Genomic DNA, 18,588 nt, shown 5'->3' with positions numbered 1-18,588 from the left:
GGGTGAAAGACGGACAAAGAAATGAGTGCTGGCGTTGACTCGCTGCACAGCTACGTCTGGCCAGCCAGTCTCGCCGAGCACAAACGAGTCCTCTCCTCGCGCCATTCATGTTCTCCACTTTCATTTGATCTGTAAAGCGTCTCTCTCTCCCTACAGATTCCACGGCGCGGTGACAAGTCTCACTCGTCAAGACACAATATCAAAAATATCCTCTATTCAAATGTTAAAGGTCTCTATAGAAAACAAATGCTTGAAATATAGATATCAAACATGCTCATGTAGTTTGTATACAAAGACAAATTTGATGCAAATTATTACTTCCTTAAGAATTATCACTGGGGTTACGCAAGAAGGTAAGAACACAGTGACGCACATATTGTTCAGACCAGGGGTGCCCAAACATTTGGCCTCCGAGGGCTACAGAGAAAATGTGCCGATGATCCACAGGCCAAACAGCCATTTTTACCATTGCAACAGCACCACCAGTGAGGAATTTAGCCTCAAACTGCCAGATATAAATGTAAGCTTTGTGTCTAATTCAGTTAACATGCAACTCTGCATTTTCCGGACTATAAGGTGCACTTAAAATCTTTTTTTCCCCTCAAAACGGCAGATTTTTGCCATTTTCAGGTGCAGTTCTGTGACCCGTTCCTCCTAAATATTTCATCTGATTGCTTTCTAATTTTACCCAGACAGATTAGAGGTATGGAGGATGCTAAATTTCGAAGAGTTTCGGTTTTCATTTTAGGACGTAGGCAAAGCGTGGCAACCAAAATGATCCTTTTCTATTGAGCGTCAAAAAGTCACAACTTTACCATAGACCAGCGGGATTCTCAAATTCAAACAGAACTAGTTAGTTAGTTGAAAAAAGAAATGCATAGATTTTACGATAAAAAACTGCCCAGTTCTTCACCAGAATTTTACTATAAAATGTAGTGGTTTTTACTCTAAATTACTGTAAATTGAAAAACTGTACCACTGTTTTTATGTACAAATTCTGGTGACTGAGCTGCCAGTTGTATTTTTTTTTACCATAAAATCTATAGCGTTTTTTTTTTTTTACAGTGTCATACTATGAATTACATTTTTACTATGAATTAAAAAAACAGTACCACAGTTATTTCTAGTCGATAGAATGGGGATGCAAAACAATAACAGTGCAATACTTTTTCATAACATAGTCACTACTGCCTAGTTTCTCTTGTTATGTTCTTATTTTTGCTGTTATAGTTTTATTCTTATTGTAATATTTTTCTATTTTATTTCCATTTATACCCCCATTATTTACTTTTTAAATTGGATCTCAATTCTGTACACTGCTGCTGGAATTTTAATTTTCCTGAGGGAACTCTCCTGAAGGTACTATCTATCTTTTTATCTATCTATCTATCTATCTATCTAGAAAAGCACTGTATAAATCTAATCCATTATTATTATTATTAATATTTTACTGCAAAATTCTGGTGACTGGGATGCTACCTTTTTACCGTAAAATCTACATTCCCTGTTTTTACGGTGCATTACTGTGAATGGAAAAATGGTACCACTGACGATTTTATGGTAAATTTCTGGCAAGGTTTTTTTTTTTTTTTTTACAGTGTAGCCTCATAGACATGTAATTAATGATTGTGGAGCTTAAAAGTGGTCACTGGTCAGTATGAATATTTATAAATTTGGTAGCCAGCCTTGGCGGGCCAAACAAAATGACACAACTAGCCAAATTTGGCCCGTTGGCCACAATTTGGGAATCCCTGGTTTGGACACAAAAGCAACTGCCACAGCTTTTCTGACCAGACTTCAATAAAAAATGTCCATCTGTCACTGAGGTCAACCCGTCTGTACAGAACAGTGATTCTCAAACTGTGGTAAGTCAGTGATTCTCAAACTGTGGTAAGTGTACCAATAGTGGTGCGCAGGCTCCATCTAGTGGTATGCCAAAGAATCACTGAAGTGATTAGTGTTTTATTTTTAAGTATTCAAACACAGTGTTAGTGTAATGTTACCGTGGCCACAAATATTAAATATACTTGTTAATAAAAATCTCTGTTTTTTTGTTTTTTTTTAAGTTTCAGAACCACTATTATATAATATTTATTCATTAAAATAGGATATCACTGTTTAGTCCCCACAAAGTGATCATACTGTTGAGTAGTAGCAAGGGGCCCTTGGGGCGTTAAAATCTATAAGATTAGACTTTTGATCTTGAAAAACATCAAGAATAAACATCAGCTGAAAATAGTGACCTTTGACCCCCATCATTAGAAACCATCAGTAGGGTAAAAACAGTTCATAAGAGTTTCACAATCAAATGCACTGAGGAAACCGACCTAACCGACCTTTGACCTTAGCTCCCTTTGCTTTACTTGGCCACAGTTTTTTCCGTAATCAAATAATAAAAATACATCAATAACTAAAGTACAATTATAACAATTGAAATAATACTTCGGGATGGGGATGTCACGATTCGATTCCGACTCTTAAGGTGATGATCAATTCATAATTGATTCTTAATTCAACACGATTCTCGATTCAAACCGATTCTCGCAATATATTAATTATTTGGTTTAAAAATGATTATAAAACCTTTTCAAAACAGGTTTCTGGTTACAAAAGCTCCTATTGGCTGCCGACAAATGACGTTTATGCGCAGCAGTGTAAGCGCGGAGATAGCCTAAAAAAACCGCCTTTAAAAAATATATAAATATATATATATATACATATACATACATATATGTACACAATGGGTACGGATGTATTCAGATCCCTTTAAATATTTAATTTTTATTGTTGCAGCCATTTGCTAAAATCCAAAAAGTTCATTTTTATTTATACACTCAGTAACCTATCTGGACAGAAAAAAACATATATGTAGAAATATTTGCAATTTTACTAAAAAGATGAAACTTAAATATCACATGGTCAAAAGTATTCAGACCCTTTACTCAGTATTGAGTAGAAGCATCCCTTTGAGCTAGTACAGCCATGAGTCTTCTTGGGAATGATGCAACAGGTTTTTCACATCTGGATTTGGGGATCCTCTCCAGTTCTGTTAGGTTGGATGGTCAACGTTGGTGGACAGCCATTTTCAGATCTCGTTACAGATGCTCAATTGGGTTTAGGCCAGGGCTCTGGCTGCGCCAGTCAAGAATGGTGACAGAGTTGTTCCAAAGCCACTCCTTTGTTATTTTAGCTGTGTGCTTAGGATCTTTGTCTTGTTGGAAGGTGAAACTTCCACCCAGTCTGAGGTTCTGAGGACTCTGGAAGGGGTTTTCTTCCAGTGTATCTATGCAAACACCCCCATAGCATGATGCTGCCACCACCATGTTTCACTGTTGGGATTGTATTGGGCAGGTGATGAGCAGTACCTGGTTTTCTCCACACATACTGCTTAGAATTAACGTCAAAAAGTTCAATCTCGGTCTCATCGGACCAGAGAATCTTAATTCTCAAAGTCTGGGAGTCCTTCATATGTTTTTTGGTAAACTCTATGCAGACTTTTATATGTCTTGCACTGAGAAGATGTCATAAAGCTCCGACTGTTGGAGGGGTGCACTGAGGGTTGACTTTGTGGAACTACTGCATCTCTGGAGCTCCGCCAGAGTGATATTTAAGTTCTTCTTTACCTCTGTCATCAAGGCTCTTCTTCCACGATTGCTCAGTTTGGCTGGATGGCCAGGTCTTCCATTTAAGGATTACATAGGCCGCTGTGCTCTCAGGAAACTTGAGAGCTGTAGAAATTATTTTGTGTGCCTTTTCTAATTAAGTCTAATCAGTTGAATTATACACAGCTGGACTCCAATGAAGGAGCAGGACCATCTCAAGGAGCATCAAAGAAACAGACAGCATGTGAATTAATTATGAGTGTCACAGCAAAGGGTCTGAATACTTATGACCATGTGTTATTTAAGTTTCTCTTTTTTAATAAGTTTGCAAACATTGCTGCATTTCTGTGTTTTTCTGTCAAGATTGGTTGCTCAGTGTACATTAATGGGAAATAAAATGAACTTTTTTGATTTTAGCAAATGGCTGCGAAGAAATAAAGAGTGAAAAATTTAAAGGGGTCTGAATACTTATACATACATATATATATGTATACATATATACAGTACAGGCCAAAAGTTTGGACACACCTCATTCAATGCATTTTCTTTATTTTCATGACTATTTACATTGTAGATTGTCACTGAAGGCATCAAAACTATGAATGAACACATGTGGAGTTATGTACTTAACAAAAAAGGTGAAATAATTGAAAACATGTTTTATATTCTAGTTTCTTCAAAATAGCCACCCCTTGCTCTGATTACTGCTTTGCACACTCTTGGCATTCTCTCCATGAGCTTCAAGAGGTAGTCACCTGAAAGGGTTTTCCCTTCACAGGTGTGCTTGAAGTTCATCAAGAGAATGCCAAGAGTGGCTGTTTTGAAGAAAGTAGAATATAAAACATTTTTTTCTGTTATTTCACCTTTTTTTGTTAAGTACATAACTCCACATGTGTTCATTCATAGTTGTGATGCCTTCAGTGACAATCTACAATGTAAATAGTCATGAAAATAAAGAAAACCCATTGAATGAGGAGAAGGTGTGTCCAAACTTGTTGTCTGTCTATCTGTGTTGGCCCTGTGATGAGGTGGCGGCTTGTCCAGGGTGTACCCCGCCTTCCGCCCGAATGCAGCTGGGACAGGCTCCAGCACCCCCGGCGACCCCGAAAGGGACAAGCGGTAAATATATATATATATATATATATATATATATATATATATATATATATATATATATATATATATATATTAAAAACAATAGAAAACCTAGCTCATGTGTTTTACATAACTTTGAATATTTATTTCACGCTTTACAAGTTTTTACTAAATGTACCAAATTCTGTTCTAAAAGCATGGAATGTGTTTCTGCAAACTTAAGCTCACACAACGCCTTGTGTTGAGGAGTCGCCATTTTGAGGGTAAATAAACAGGTGGTCTTCCTGCAATAGAACGGCGTCGAAAGGATTACATGACCACAACGGTGAGTTCGTAACACAATAAAACTCCTGTATCAAATGACCATTGATTCAGTCTATTGCAATGCTTTAGAACTGAATAAATACGTGATGATTTTGGCGTATTCTTTTTGAATCACCCTGTATATAACATTTATATAATACATTTATATAGTAAAAAACAGCAATTACCGGTACACCTAAATGTGTGAATGAAAATGATTATCCAAAATCAATAATGTCCTTGCCAGTGAATGAGATCTAATCCTACAACTGTACTACTCTGAACCTATTTCTAAGTTATTCATTAATTAATAAGTTATTTAATAAATTCACCCATTCTCCATACTGCTTATCCTCATTAGGGTCATGGGCAAGCCTATCCCAGTTGACTTTGTGTTCGAGACATTAACCCTTTATATTAAATTAAAGGGCTAATATTTTCATCTGACCTTTGACCTCAACTATCCGGTTCTTGCAAGGAAAAGGATCCAAAATTATTTGGGTTCTTGTTTTGGCAAATAGGGACATACATCGTTAATGTAACCAGCCTGTCACCAGCGGCTGCCAGGCTGGTGACAGGCGCAAAAATGAGGGAACATATTTCTCCCATCCTCTCCTCCCTTCACTGGCTCCCAGTGAAGCGTAGAGTGAAATTTAAGATCGTCATGTTCGTCTTCAAAGCGCTCAATGGTCTCGCCCCAGCTTATATTAAAGATCTCCTGGACCAACCCACCAGCTCCAGGCTGGGTCGTTGCCTTAGATCAGACAACCAGATGACCCTGAAGGTCCCACGGTCAAACCTAGTGACAAGGGGAGACCGTGCTTTCTCAGTGATGGCACCTAGGTTGTGGAATAAGCTCCCCCTGAGTATTAAGTCCGCCACCACTCTGGACTCTTTTAGAGCACGGCTTAAAACTCACCTTTTTACCGCAGATGACTTTTAATCTATGTTTTCATTGTGAGTCTTAAATGTTTAGTTTAGATTCCTTTATGTGTCTCAGTCTCTGTTTCTGTTTTTTTTTTGTTTCTCCAGTCGGGCTGCGCCCCGGGCTGATGTAACAGTTGGTTGGGGGGCGCATAATAAATGAAAATAACATAACATAACATAACATAACAATGGCATATACGCAAGAAAGAACTTTAGCTTTGTTTTTTGTGTTTTTCATCATATAAAAATAACATTCTTTTTTTGTTTTAGGGAAATAATCCTTATACTGAGCTGACCTTTGACCTCAGTTCCTTGTCCAGACTGGCTTTCAAATGTATAGCGTTCCTGTCTTTAAAAAGAGACTTAACATGTAGCCTAATTCATTTGACCTCTGACCCCATCTATCCTGTCCAAAAAGTCATTGACACTGTTTATGGCAATTTCAACTTAGTTTTTTTCCCCCCATTCAAAATCAATAGCATTCTGGTTTGTAGTAAATAAATAATCTTACTACTGGTACATGATATTTAACCTATAACATTTTGAGAACAATCCCATAGAGGGCGCCACAAGTTGCCATTTAAAGACAGGTTAAATATTGTGACTTACCTTTAACAATAAACCAATATGGCTTTTTTTCATCATTTTAAATCAGTAAGGATCTTAATAACTCAGTTCAACTCAAAATGAATAGGGTTCTTGTCACTTTGTGAGGACTACATCAGAATGTCCTCCCTCATTTCACTATGCCAGGAAGCCTTTTTTTCTGTTTTTTTTCTTTAAACGCTCCGAATTCAAAGCCTTGATTTATCTCCTGTTGGTCGCCAGCTTTCAAAGATAAGATTGATGCTCGGTTCCTTCGCCGTCGCCCAAACAAGCCTCCTGAGGGGACCTGTGGTGGAATGAGAGAGAGCAAAGGCATTAGCGCCACAGGTTGATGTGACACATGCAAGAGACACTTGACCCAGTGCTAACAACAATTTGCACAGGGGAAAATTAAAGTATGGACACACACACACACACACACACACACACACACACACACACACACACACACACACACACACACACACACACACACACACACACACACACACACACACACACACACTCTTGTATTTGTTACCTTCTTGAGACCTCCGAATAATGCCTCTCTCTTTAGGACCACCCTTTCTAGATATGTAAAGATGTGTATTTACAACATGGACAATATATACATACTATGCAAATATAAAAAAGCTTGTTGTGAAAAATGAGTTGCAATTTTACAGGAAAAAGGTCACAATTTCACCAGAAAAACTTAGAATTTTGGCAGTATTATAATAAAAGTCGTAATTTTACTCAAAGCAAGTCAAAATTTTACAAGAAAAACTGAACATTTGTGCAATATTATGATAAAAGTTGGATTTTCACTCAATAACAGTCGCCATTTTACAAGAAAAACCTTACATTGTTGGCAGTTTTATGAAAAGAGTCGTAATTTTACTCGACAAAAGTCACAATTTTATAAGAAAACTTTAACATTTTGGCAATATTATAATAATAATTGGAATTTTACTTGGCAAACTTATGACAAAAGTCATAATTTTACTCAACAAATGTCACTATTTTACAGGAACAACATAAATATTGGCAATATTTTTTGATAAAGGTCAGAATGTTGTATGACAAATGTCGCCATTTTACATTTACGAGAAAATTTTGCAATATTACAGAAACAGAAAGAATATGAGAAATTGTTCCCAATTTTATAAGAAAAAAAGTCGACACATTGTGAGGAAAAGACTACTTTTAATTAATTGGGTTTTTTTTGTTGAATTTTTTCTTAGTAATTGGTTTTTAATCTTCATTATTTACTTCAAGTTATTACAGTATGTCTCTATATACATATATATCTATTTTTTCAATGCATTTTAGCCAAAGGGGGCGCATTTCAATTTCTTACACACACTTGTTATTACATATGTTGGTCAGAGGGGAAGCACTTCAAATTTTTACACACACTTGTTATTTCATATGTTGACCAGAGGGGGAGCACTTTTAAAACCGACACACAGTCAATTTGAAAAATCCCTCCTTTTTGGGACCACCCTAATTTTAGATAGATTTCACCACCAGGGGGTGCAAATGAGACATTCTCTATTAGATGCAATGGTTTTCGTATTGGGACCATGATTTATGTCCTAACTTGTTCACCGGTCCTCATATAGAAGGTACTTTTCCTTGTTGATATCTCAAGAAGGGTAGAAATACAAGAACACACACACACACAAACACACACACACACACACACACACACACACACACACACACACACACACACACACACACACACACACACACACACACACACACACAGCAATGAGACGTCTGGTGAATTCCCTATATCAGGGGTGTCAAAGTCATTTTAGCTCTGGGGCCGCATGGAGGAAAATCTATTCCCAAGTGGTAAAATCATGGCATGATAAATTAAAAATAAAGACAACTTCAGGTTGTTTTCTTTGTTTTACTTTGTCCAAAAATAGAACAAGCACAGAGACACACTGAGAACGTACAAATCACAAATAATTCTCTGGACTTAAAATTTGTTGAAAATTCTGAGGAAATTAGTGCAGCTTCAAAAACACAATGAGCTTAGACTTCGTCTCAGTGTATCTACAAGGTCAGGATAAAACTTTAAGTCACAGTCTTTCTGAGTGGGGCGGACTCTGGCTTCATCGTTAAAATGATAATACCCATGGTTAACACATGGCTTCATATCATTTGACAAAGTTGTAAACTGTAAGTAGGTTGGATATAATTATTGAACATGATTAAAATCAAGAGTAAGATTACTAATTTAGTGTCAATATTTGAGTGGGAAAGTTGAGCCCTGAGGTCAAACAGGTTAAGAACCCCTGGATTAACTAATAAGCGGTAGAAAAGGGATAATACTGGTAGATGTGAAGTATAAGATGTGGCCAACACAGTTACTTTGTTCACTTTGATGATTCCCTGATAAAATTGTCTTTTTCAATCAACCCTGCCAAAAAAAAAAAAAATAATGAAAATGAAATCAAAGCAAATGATGATGCATGCAGGCTGTACAGGGAATGCATAAACTAGGAAGAGACACAGCAGCTAATTAATATTCAGTGGTGATGTGTGCATAGCTCACACTTGACACCTTTATTGGATCTTATTGCACACTTTTATGGCTTGGCACTGCACTTGCCAGCTTGGAAAACGGCGAGGAATCAAAAGAGGCGCTACGAGTGTGTGAGCGGCGATTTGACGCCTTTTAAAGACACACGCCACAAATCAAACGCTCAGCTCAACAGACGGAAGTGACACATTTACAAGCATGCACAAGCAAGAACCTTATTGATTTTAAAGGACGTCTGCGCCAAGATGTTAAAGGTTAGATAAGGTGGGTTTCTAGTCACTGGTTCAATTCTTGGCCAAACCACAGCAAGAACATTTGTCAACACGGCAGGGAGCAGAAGTCAATATTCAGATAGAAATGTTTAGCTACATCATATTGAATTTTTTTTTTTATTGATTTTGAATGACATAAAACAACACAGAAGCTTATGAAATGTCTCTTCGAGAAGAAAATGACCCCTGTGGAGTCCATCAAAATCCAGGGCCGGGAGTTGGCACTAGTGGGGCAGTACAAGTACCTGGGAGTCTACTTGAACAGCAGACTGGACTGGAAGGACAACTGCAAAGCTGTTTACAAGAAGGGCATGAGCAGACCCTTTTTCCTGAGGAAGCTTAGGTCCTTTAATGTGTGCAGCAAGCCGTTGGAGATCTTTTATCAGTCTGTTGTGGCCAGTGCACTGTACTTTGCAGTGGTTTGATGGGGGAGCAGCACTAGCAAAAGGGACTTAAACCGGATTGACAAACTGATCCGGAAAGCCGGCAAAACTATTGGCACGCAGTTGGAGGCGTTTGTGCCAGTGAGGGACAAGAGGACACTGGACAAACTGCTCGCCATCATGGACAATCCTGCCCACCCACTCTACCAGACAATTGAGGGACAGCGGAGCTCATACTCCAACAGGCTCCTTCAGCTTCGTTCCCACAGTGTTCGATTCAAGAACTCCTTCATTCCACACTCCATCCAGCTGTATAATCACTCGCCATATCTGTCTATTATCTGACCGCTTCTATGTTAGCTACCTCTCTTTATTTATAATGTATATTTTCTGCTGGATCTACTCTCTATGTTATGCTGCAGCTGTTTCAGCCACTGTAATATTGTACATTGGGATTATATTGGGATTTGTTATATATTGTATATATTATATAAACATATAATATAATAATATAATATATAAGTATATATTATATAATGCATATATAATATGTAAATATTACATATATGTTATATTTTATGTTGCCACTATGGTACCCCGCCTTCCGTCCGTGTGCAGCTGGGATAGGCTCCAGCACCCCCCGCGGTAGAAAATGGATGGATGGATGGGTACATTTTTAGTCTACTTTATACTAGAGATGTCCGATAATATCGGTCTGTCGATATTATCGGCCGATAAATGCTTAAAATGTAATATCGGAAATTATCGGTATCGGTTTCAAAAGATAAAATTAATGACTTTTTAAAACGGTACATATCCGGTAAAACACGGACGTAGGGAGCAGTACAGAGCAGTTGCGTCTTCCAGTCAGCAGCCCCTCCCCTCTCCCCTCTCCCACACACACAACACAGGAGTTGACGATTGCAGCATGAGAGGTTTACTGGCGACGCTTGATGACCTCATCAAACCGCCGCAAGCACAGCATAGCAACAACAAGAGTGTGTTGTTGCCGGTGCTGTAGCCGTGGCTAACAAGCGAGCTCGCTCGGTGACTGACTAACGACACCATGTCTATGGTTTTGTGACGACCGGGTCGCATAAAGATGCGGATGTGGTTCTCCCAGGAATGCAGACGGGCTTCGGACACAGCTTGCAGGTAAGAAATGATTTATTAAAACATAAATCAGACGGTAACAAAGAAAAACGTGCTCATAGCACTTAAGGTACAAAACTAAAGGACTAGCGTGGGAGCTAGCAAGCCAAAATAGCCTAGTGTGAAAACTAGCAGCTAAAGAGCAGGAAACAAAAGTCGTCAACTGTTGTGTGAAAACAAACTACGAAGCAAGACCGATTGAATGGAAAGGCAGGCTTATATAATAATGACAGTGATGATAAACAGGTGTGTGTCGGGAACCCCAGCGGCAGGTGAAAGTAATACGTTGTTATGGTAACCAAACTCAGAGGTGCATAAACAGGAACTAGAAAGAGACCAAGACTAACAGAAAAACACAAGTGACTTGAAAACGTAAACAGAAATATGATCCGGGCAGCGGATCATAACAGGTTTGGGGTTATTTTAAAGTGTGTATGACGGATAAAAAACTGGCAATTTGCAATCACTGCAAAAAGTTGGTTATGCGAGAAGGAGCTAAGACATCTTCCTTTAATACAAGCAATTTGATCTCCCACCTCTTCAAGAATCATAAGGAGATACAGGATGAATACAAGCGGAAGCAAACACCAAAAGCAGCTTGCAGTGAACGGAAGTGCCCTGTCTCAACGCAGCATTTCAGAAGCTCTGGCTGACTGGTAGGCCACTTTAAGCACTCACCACGAGCTTGCAGCACATTTGTGTTAATCATACAAATACGTTAGAGCAATCAATTTATTAACTAATTCTTGTCACCTTCATATGAGTCATATTCAGTTTTTTCAATGGATTATTTCTTGCTGTAAAGACGAGGTCCCTATTCATTTTAAATATTTAAAAAGGCAGCTATGTTCGAAGGTCATCTGAGGTAGGTTCTTGTTCCTTGTCAGTACTCAATGCAAGACTCATTTCTCAAACTTTTTTTTCAAAGAACACTGTCTGTTTCAGGTAGTTATTATCATAAAGTCCTACTGACTTTGTTTAACAAGAACACAGTAATATTAATTGTTACAATTCTCAACTGAAAAAAATCCACGTCCTGCATGCAATTTCATGTATTTTACATTTTAATAATATCTAGTAATGCAACTGATGTCATATTTTCATATATTTCAATTTTTTTTGTAAACATTTTTTTATAAATACTTAAACATCTGCTTGACTCATTATTTTAAAGCAAGTTATCTATCAAATTGTATGTGAAAAATATATATTACCATATTTTTCGGACTATAAAGCACACTTAAAATCCTTTAATTTTCTCAAAAATTCACAGTGCGCCTTATAAACCGGTGCGCCTAATGTACACATTAATTCGGGTTGTGCTTACTGACCTCGAAGCAATTTTATTTGGTACAGGGTGTAATGATCAGTGTGACTAGCAAATGGCAGTCACACATAAGAGATACGTGTGGACTGCAGGTTGACAATGGCAAGTACAGGTAAGCAATCAAGCCCAAAACCTTGATGTTTCATGAACAGTGTTCAGAAAATTATTTTAATAAAGTAATTAATTATAGTTACGTGTACTTTACCCAAAAAAGTGATTGAAATACGAACAGAAATACTCTTTTATAAATGTAATCAATTACTAGGGAAAGTACAAACATGACACAAACCTTCCTGATGTTTAGAAATCCCACTGTTTGTATTAAAACATGCTTTCACTGATGAGAGCATTTGGTGAGCGCCGTTTTGTCCTACTAATTTCAGTGGTCCTTGAACTCACCGTAGATTGTTTACATGGATAACTTTGTTCCTATGCTGCCAAAGAAAGACGTGTTTTATGCCACTCCTTCTTTATCTCATTTTGTCCACCAAACTTTTTATGCGTACATGCACAAAGGTGAGTTTTGTTGACGTTACTAACTTGTTGGAGTGCTAATCAGGTATATTTGGTCAGTGCATGACTGCAAGCTAATCGATGCTAACATGCTATTTTGGCTAGATGTATGTATGCCTCGTTTTTAGGTATATTTGAGCTTGAATTTGAATTTATTCCGAACATAGAAGCATACAACATGATACATCACAATTTCCAGTTTCTCTTTTCAACATGTTCCAAAAGGAGTAGGAAGAAGCAGAGCTTATTTAATCCTACCCCTTTTCTTTTACATAACAGTTGCTAAAACGTTTGTTCACTTCCTGTTCTCAATTTATTCACAATATACTCTGTATTAATCACAATAAAAATAAATAAATAATATCGGTGAAGTAAGTTTCATATGGTGAGATGAGTAAGATTATTTTGAAAATGAATGGATGGATGAAATAAATTCAGAATGTTTATCATGGTTTTTCTTCTTTGTACTTTGTAAACACTTTAAGTTTGAAGAGTTTCTTGAAGTGGATCATATTAGTACAAACGTTTGTACATTGTTTGATTGCTTTGCTTAATCCATTCCATAATTTAATTCCACATACTGATATATTGAAGGTCTTAAGTGTTGTATGTGCATACAAATGTTTTAAATTAAATTTTTCTCTAAGATTATATTTCTCCTCTTTTTTTGAGAAGAATTGTTGTACATTCTTGGGTAGCAGGTTATAGTTTGCTTTGTGTATAATTTTAGCTGTTTTCAAATTCACTACGTCGTGGAATTTCAGTATTTTTTATTCAATAAATAAAGGCTTTGTATGTTCTCTATATCCAACATTATGTTTTATTCTAACTGATCTTTTTTTGTAACACCGTTAATGAAGGAAGTGTACTTTTGTAGTTATTTCCCCATATTTCTACACAATAACTCAGATATGGTAACACTAGCAAGCAGTATAGAATATGAAGTGATTTTTGGTCTAGAAGCTTATTTAATTTATTTTACTTATGTCCTCTATGTATTTAATTTATATTTGCATGTCTCATGACACATAATCTGTATGTAATATTGGCTGCATTTCTGATAGTTGTTTGTTTGCCATGTTGTTCCAGACCACAACAAACGTTACCCATCTTGCAAAGATTGTAATAAATTCACTAGAAGAATACAGCCTGCCGTTTTCTTTAACTTGGACACACACATCTATACCTTTGTTATCTTACCCTCTGAGAAGCATCAGTTTCATTAATGTTTTCCAAAGTTGTAAACATGTGTAGAATACATTTTACATTTCAGTCAACAAAGATTTGCGTCAGCCCGCTACACACAGTCATTTTGATAGTAGGCTAATAAAGCTAATATAGACACTTACATCATGTGTTGCCTTCATTATAAGACTTATATTAGGCTTTTAATTTTTGCGGCTACGGACAGATTTTTAAAATGTATTTCTGGTCCAATATGGCTCTCTCACATTTTGGGTTGCCGACCCCTGCCCTAAACCTTACTCTCATACAAGTCACGGCACCATTGAAGCAGCTCTGCTTTATTCACGACCGCCGCTACCACGCTTCATTACACTAACCATCCTCCTAGCGATCAAATAATCCACAGGTCAATAATAATCCACTCAACAAGTGACACATTGAAGTAATATAATATTCCATAAAGTTGTTTGAAACAAGATAGCATCCGTTGACAGGTCTCTAAATTTGCGCGTTATCAAAACACCTTGCTTAAATGGGTTTTGTTGATTTATATTATATATTTGATATGATATACTGTATATCATGTAAAAGGTCTGTGCTTTGTACATTAATAGCATACACAAGCATTATTTCCAGCTGAGTGTAATAGAAACAGTGATAGATCGGTGTAGTCTTTACAAGATGATGACATAACTGCATTGCACTTTGCACTGCAAACATAGTTGACTTGTTAAAGGGGTCATATTATGATTTTTTTTTGTACATTTCTAACACTTCATTGTGGTCTACATAACATAATGGACCATTTTCAAGCTGCTTTCTGGCCGTCTCGTCAGGATGTGCCGTGACGGTGGTCTCTTTTACGTGCCTCCACTTTTGACTGCGTCTTCTCCCAGTCATCCATATTGTAGTTTTTAGTACTTTCATACGGAGTCTACAGACAGATTTAAGTTAGAACTATTTGTTATGGCAACAGCCAGTCTGCCCCAACAACAAGAGGATAGAGAAAAAGAAGGAGCTTATTGACTACAGCGACGGACTACAATAGCCGACTCGCACAAAGCTCTTCGGGTAAAACTTTACCATATATGGCGATATTCGCTGACATCACACTTGGGAAAAATGTATTATATTGGGCAAATTATAAACGGCTCATTTGGAGGAAGTATGAAGGAAGGCAAGATTGTTTTATAAATATATCCGCCATGTCTCCATGGTTTGATTTCTGAATTTTTGCAGATCCCAACTACACAAAAACAGATACCAGTAGGGAAGCAAAGTTTTGCATAATAGGTCCTCTTGAAGACTTAAAAAACACATGTTGATTAAAGACTTGCGTGCAGTGAGATGTTACATGATGTTGGTGATGTACAACCTCTTGTGCTAATAAAAAATGCATTTCATCACATCTTTATTGACACCATTTATATATAATACCGATAAGAGTTTTGATAAGAACCGGTATCAATAAGGAATAAAAAAACAAATATCCTAAAATCTTAAAGATATACATCCCTAATTATTACTGCATCTTCTGTGGGCAAAGCCTCCTCCTGTCTTTAAAAACTAGTGACGCCTCTGTTTCTAACTTCAAAGGATGTTTAAATGCATCACAGATAAGGGAAAAAAGATGCAAAAGTGAAACACACACACACACACACACAGATATATACAGGTATATATCTATATAAAATGCCACAATTTCATACGGCCATTTTGAGTATTCTGCTTCGAAAAAAGATCAGATCAGTACATGTTTCCTGTCACCTTTCTGCATTTTTCAGTCACCGACAAATATTTTGAAATTGTACTGGACTGTTTCTTGATGGAAGGCCAGGATCCTATTGATTTTGGCTAATAATACACATGGCGGCAGTGGTCAAAAGTCCAGTTTCTGTCCACGCTTGATCAGTTTCTAAGCATTATTGGTGTGCCTGGACCGCATGGCTGCTAGAACACAGCGTGGCTTCTAGTTAATTATGGAAGCAGCAGGTGCAATCATTTGCCCAATTAGCTTTTACGCTTCATCGCGTCGCCGCTCAAAGTGAATACACACAACGAGCCAGGGCGTCATTTATCGGCGGAAAGCATAATGAGCGAGGGTAGATGCCATTTGTAATTTAAAGCCATCGAGCGGAGGATGCACGCGCCACAGCCTCTCTCCCAAAGACAAATAAGCGCAAAGAGCTGTTTTATTAAAGACACCACTTGAAAGGCAACCAAAGGTTGTTTTGTTGCGCTGCTGAGTGTCACATGTCTTATTTAATAATACGGTAATAATGATAAAAACAACAGCGCCTGAAGCCCACATGCCGTGTATGGAGCACACACACACACACACACACACACACACACACACACACACACACACACACACACACACACACACACACACACACACACACACACACACACACACACACACACACACACACACACACACACACACACACACACACACACACACACACACACACACACACACACACACACACAGTCCAGTTATGCATACAGCTGCTGGTGAGTGGGAGTTGTGCATCATCTGAGGGGATGATAAGAAAGACATGAGATGAAAAGAGAGAGAGGTGGGCTACGGAGCACAGTTGTGAGCTGCTGTGGGGAATAGGTCAACACGACTGAGTCAATCCTGAGTCATGATGGAGGCGGTGAAGATCCACCTCCTCCCTGCCCATTACAGCCCCATCCAAATATCATACATTATCCGGGTGAAAGCCAAAAACAACAACAAGAAAACCCGCCAAACACCGAGCTAAATGTCTTGAAATGTTCAAATGGCATGTTTCATATTCATTTTTCCATCGCTGTCAAAAGCGCGATAGGGATCAGACCCTGGATGAAAGAGTTTAATTAAAGTTGAATTAAACTGAACAGATGAACATTGCAGCTTCTGACCCTGCATGCAACATAGAACATTTTTGTTCAACACGGATAAGATTTTACAGATGAGTTTTTACAGTAAAACCCACTGTTTTATAAGACATGATGACCATACTTGCCAACCTTGAGACCTCCGAATTCGGGGGGGGTTTCACTGTGTGGCGCATATTTGTAACAGTGTTAAAGTTGTTTATACGGCCGCCCTCAGTGTGACCTGTATGGCTGTTGATCAAGTATGCATCGCATTCACTTATGTGTGTGTATGGAGGATAAGCGGACGTGACGACAGGTTGTAGAGGACGCTAAAGGCAGTGCCTTTATGGCACGCCCCCAATATTGTTGTCCGGGTGGAAATCGGGAGAAATTCGGGAGAATGGTTGCCCCGGGAGATTTTCGGGAGGGGCACTGAAATTCGGGAGTCTCCCGGGAAAATCGGGAGGGTTGGTAAGTATGATGATGACAGAAAGAAATGTTCAGCGCTCTACAGCGGACTGAATGGTTCTGTGGTTTCCATGGCCACTTGTTGCTAGGCAGAATACATAGGGCTACAACCCTAAACTAACACCCTCCCCGGATTGCTAATAATCAAATGTAAACAATCAAATGCAGATACTTTTTCTTATGCCTTCTGATCCCTCTCTCTCTCTCTCTCTCTATGTCCACTACTTGCTGTCCATATCCTACCCCCCGCTCCCCTCCACACCCCTGATTGTAAATAATGTAAATAATTCAATGTGATTATCTTGTGTGATGACTGTATTATGATGATAGTATATATCTCATAGTATATATCTGTATCATGAATCAATTTAAGTGGACCCCGACTTAAACAAGTTGAAAAACTTATTCGGGTGTTACCATTTAGTGGTCAATTTTACGGAATATGTACTTCACTGTGCAACCTACTAATAAAAGTCTCAAATCAATCAATCAAAAAGGCTTTATCATAACTGCCCTATAAAAAATCTCACTGGTCGGTTTTTAACCGCCGTTGTTTGCAATGTCAAGACTTTATACAATGACAGTTTTTCTGATTAGGGTCAAAGAGACAAAAATGTGAGAAAAAATGAATAATATACACAAGAATGTAGGTGGCAAAATTAAGCTACTGTTTCCCTGGGTACATCGTGCTTCAAATATTGTTTTTTTTAGGAATATTCTACAACATTTTTGCCCTAAATTAAGCATTTTCAAACATAAAAATGGCTAAATGAACTAAAAAAAAAACAGTACTATAGTAATATTGGCCACTAGATGGGACCAAACCAATCAGATCACACTTCAGTTTCGTGGCCAATGATTGGCTCAGCTACAGGAAGCATTACAGTATCGGATTAAAAGAGTACATATATATACACAAACATATATAAACACACACACACACACACACACACACACACACACACACACACACACACACACACACACACACACACACACACACACACACACACACACACACACACACACACACACACACATATATATAAATAATTCAAAGTATATACTCTGATGATTATCTTGTGTGATGACTAAGGCTGCAGCTAACGATTATTTTTCTATCGATTAATCTATAGATTATTTTGTTCGATTAATCGGTTAATCTATAGATTATTTTTTCCGATTAATCTATAGATTATTTTTCCTTTTACCGATTATTTTTTTATTCAAAATGAAGATGAAAAAATAAATGTAGGCCCGTTTTTTCAAAAGGCATGGCTTTTATTTAAAAAAAAAAAAGAAGTATGGCCACTCAGTCAACATTGACAACAACATGACTAAATAT

At 37.7% G+C, this 18,588-nt stretch overlaps 1 protein-coding gene across 1 annotated transcript in view; it reads right to left on the bottom strand.

Annotated features, from left to right (window-relative positions):
* Nucleotides 1-6,120: 6,120 nt before the first annotated feature.
* prr16 (proline rich 16) overlaps nucleotides 6,121-18,588 on the bottom strand; it is a 66,001-nt gene continuing 53,533 nt past the window's right edge. The window contains exon 3 of the mRNA XM_062025545.1: nucleotides 6,121-6,819. The gene's annotated coding sequence lies outside the window, so the exon portion shown is untranslated. The remainder of the gene's footprint in view (nucleotides 6,820-18,588) is intronic.

Source organism: Entelurus aequoreus, linkage group LG17 (genome assembly GCF_033978785.1).
Source record: "Entelurus aequoreus isolate RoL-2023_Sb linkage group LG17, RoL_Eaeq_v1.1, whole genome shotgun sequence".
NCBI classification, from domain to species: Eukaryota; Metazoa; Chordata; class Actinopteri; order Syngnathiformes; family Syngnathidae; genus Entelurus; species Entelurus aequoreus.
The sequence above is the reverse complement of the archived record's forward strand: the minus strand, read 5'-3'. Positions and strand labels throughout refer to the sequence as shown.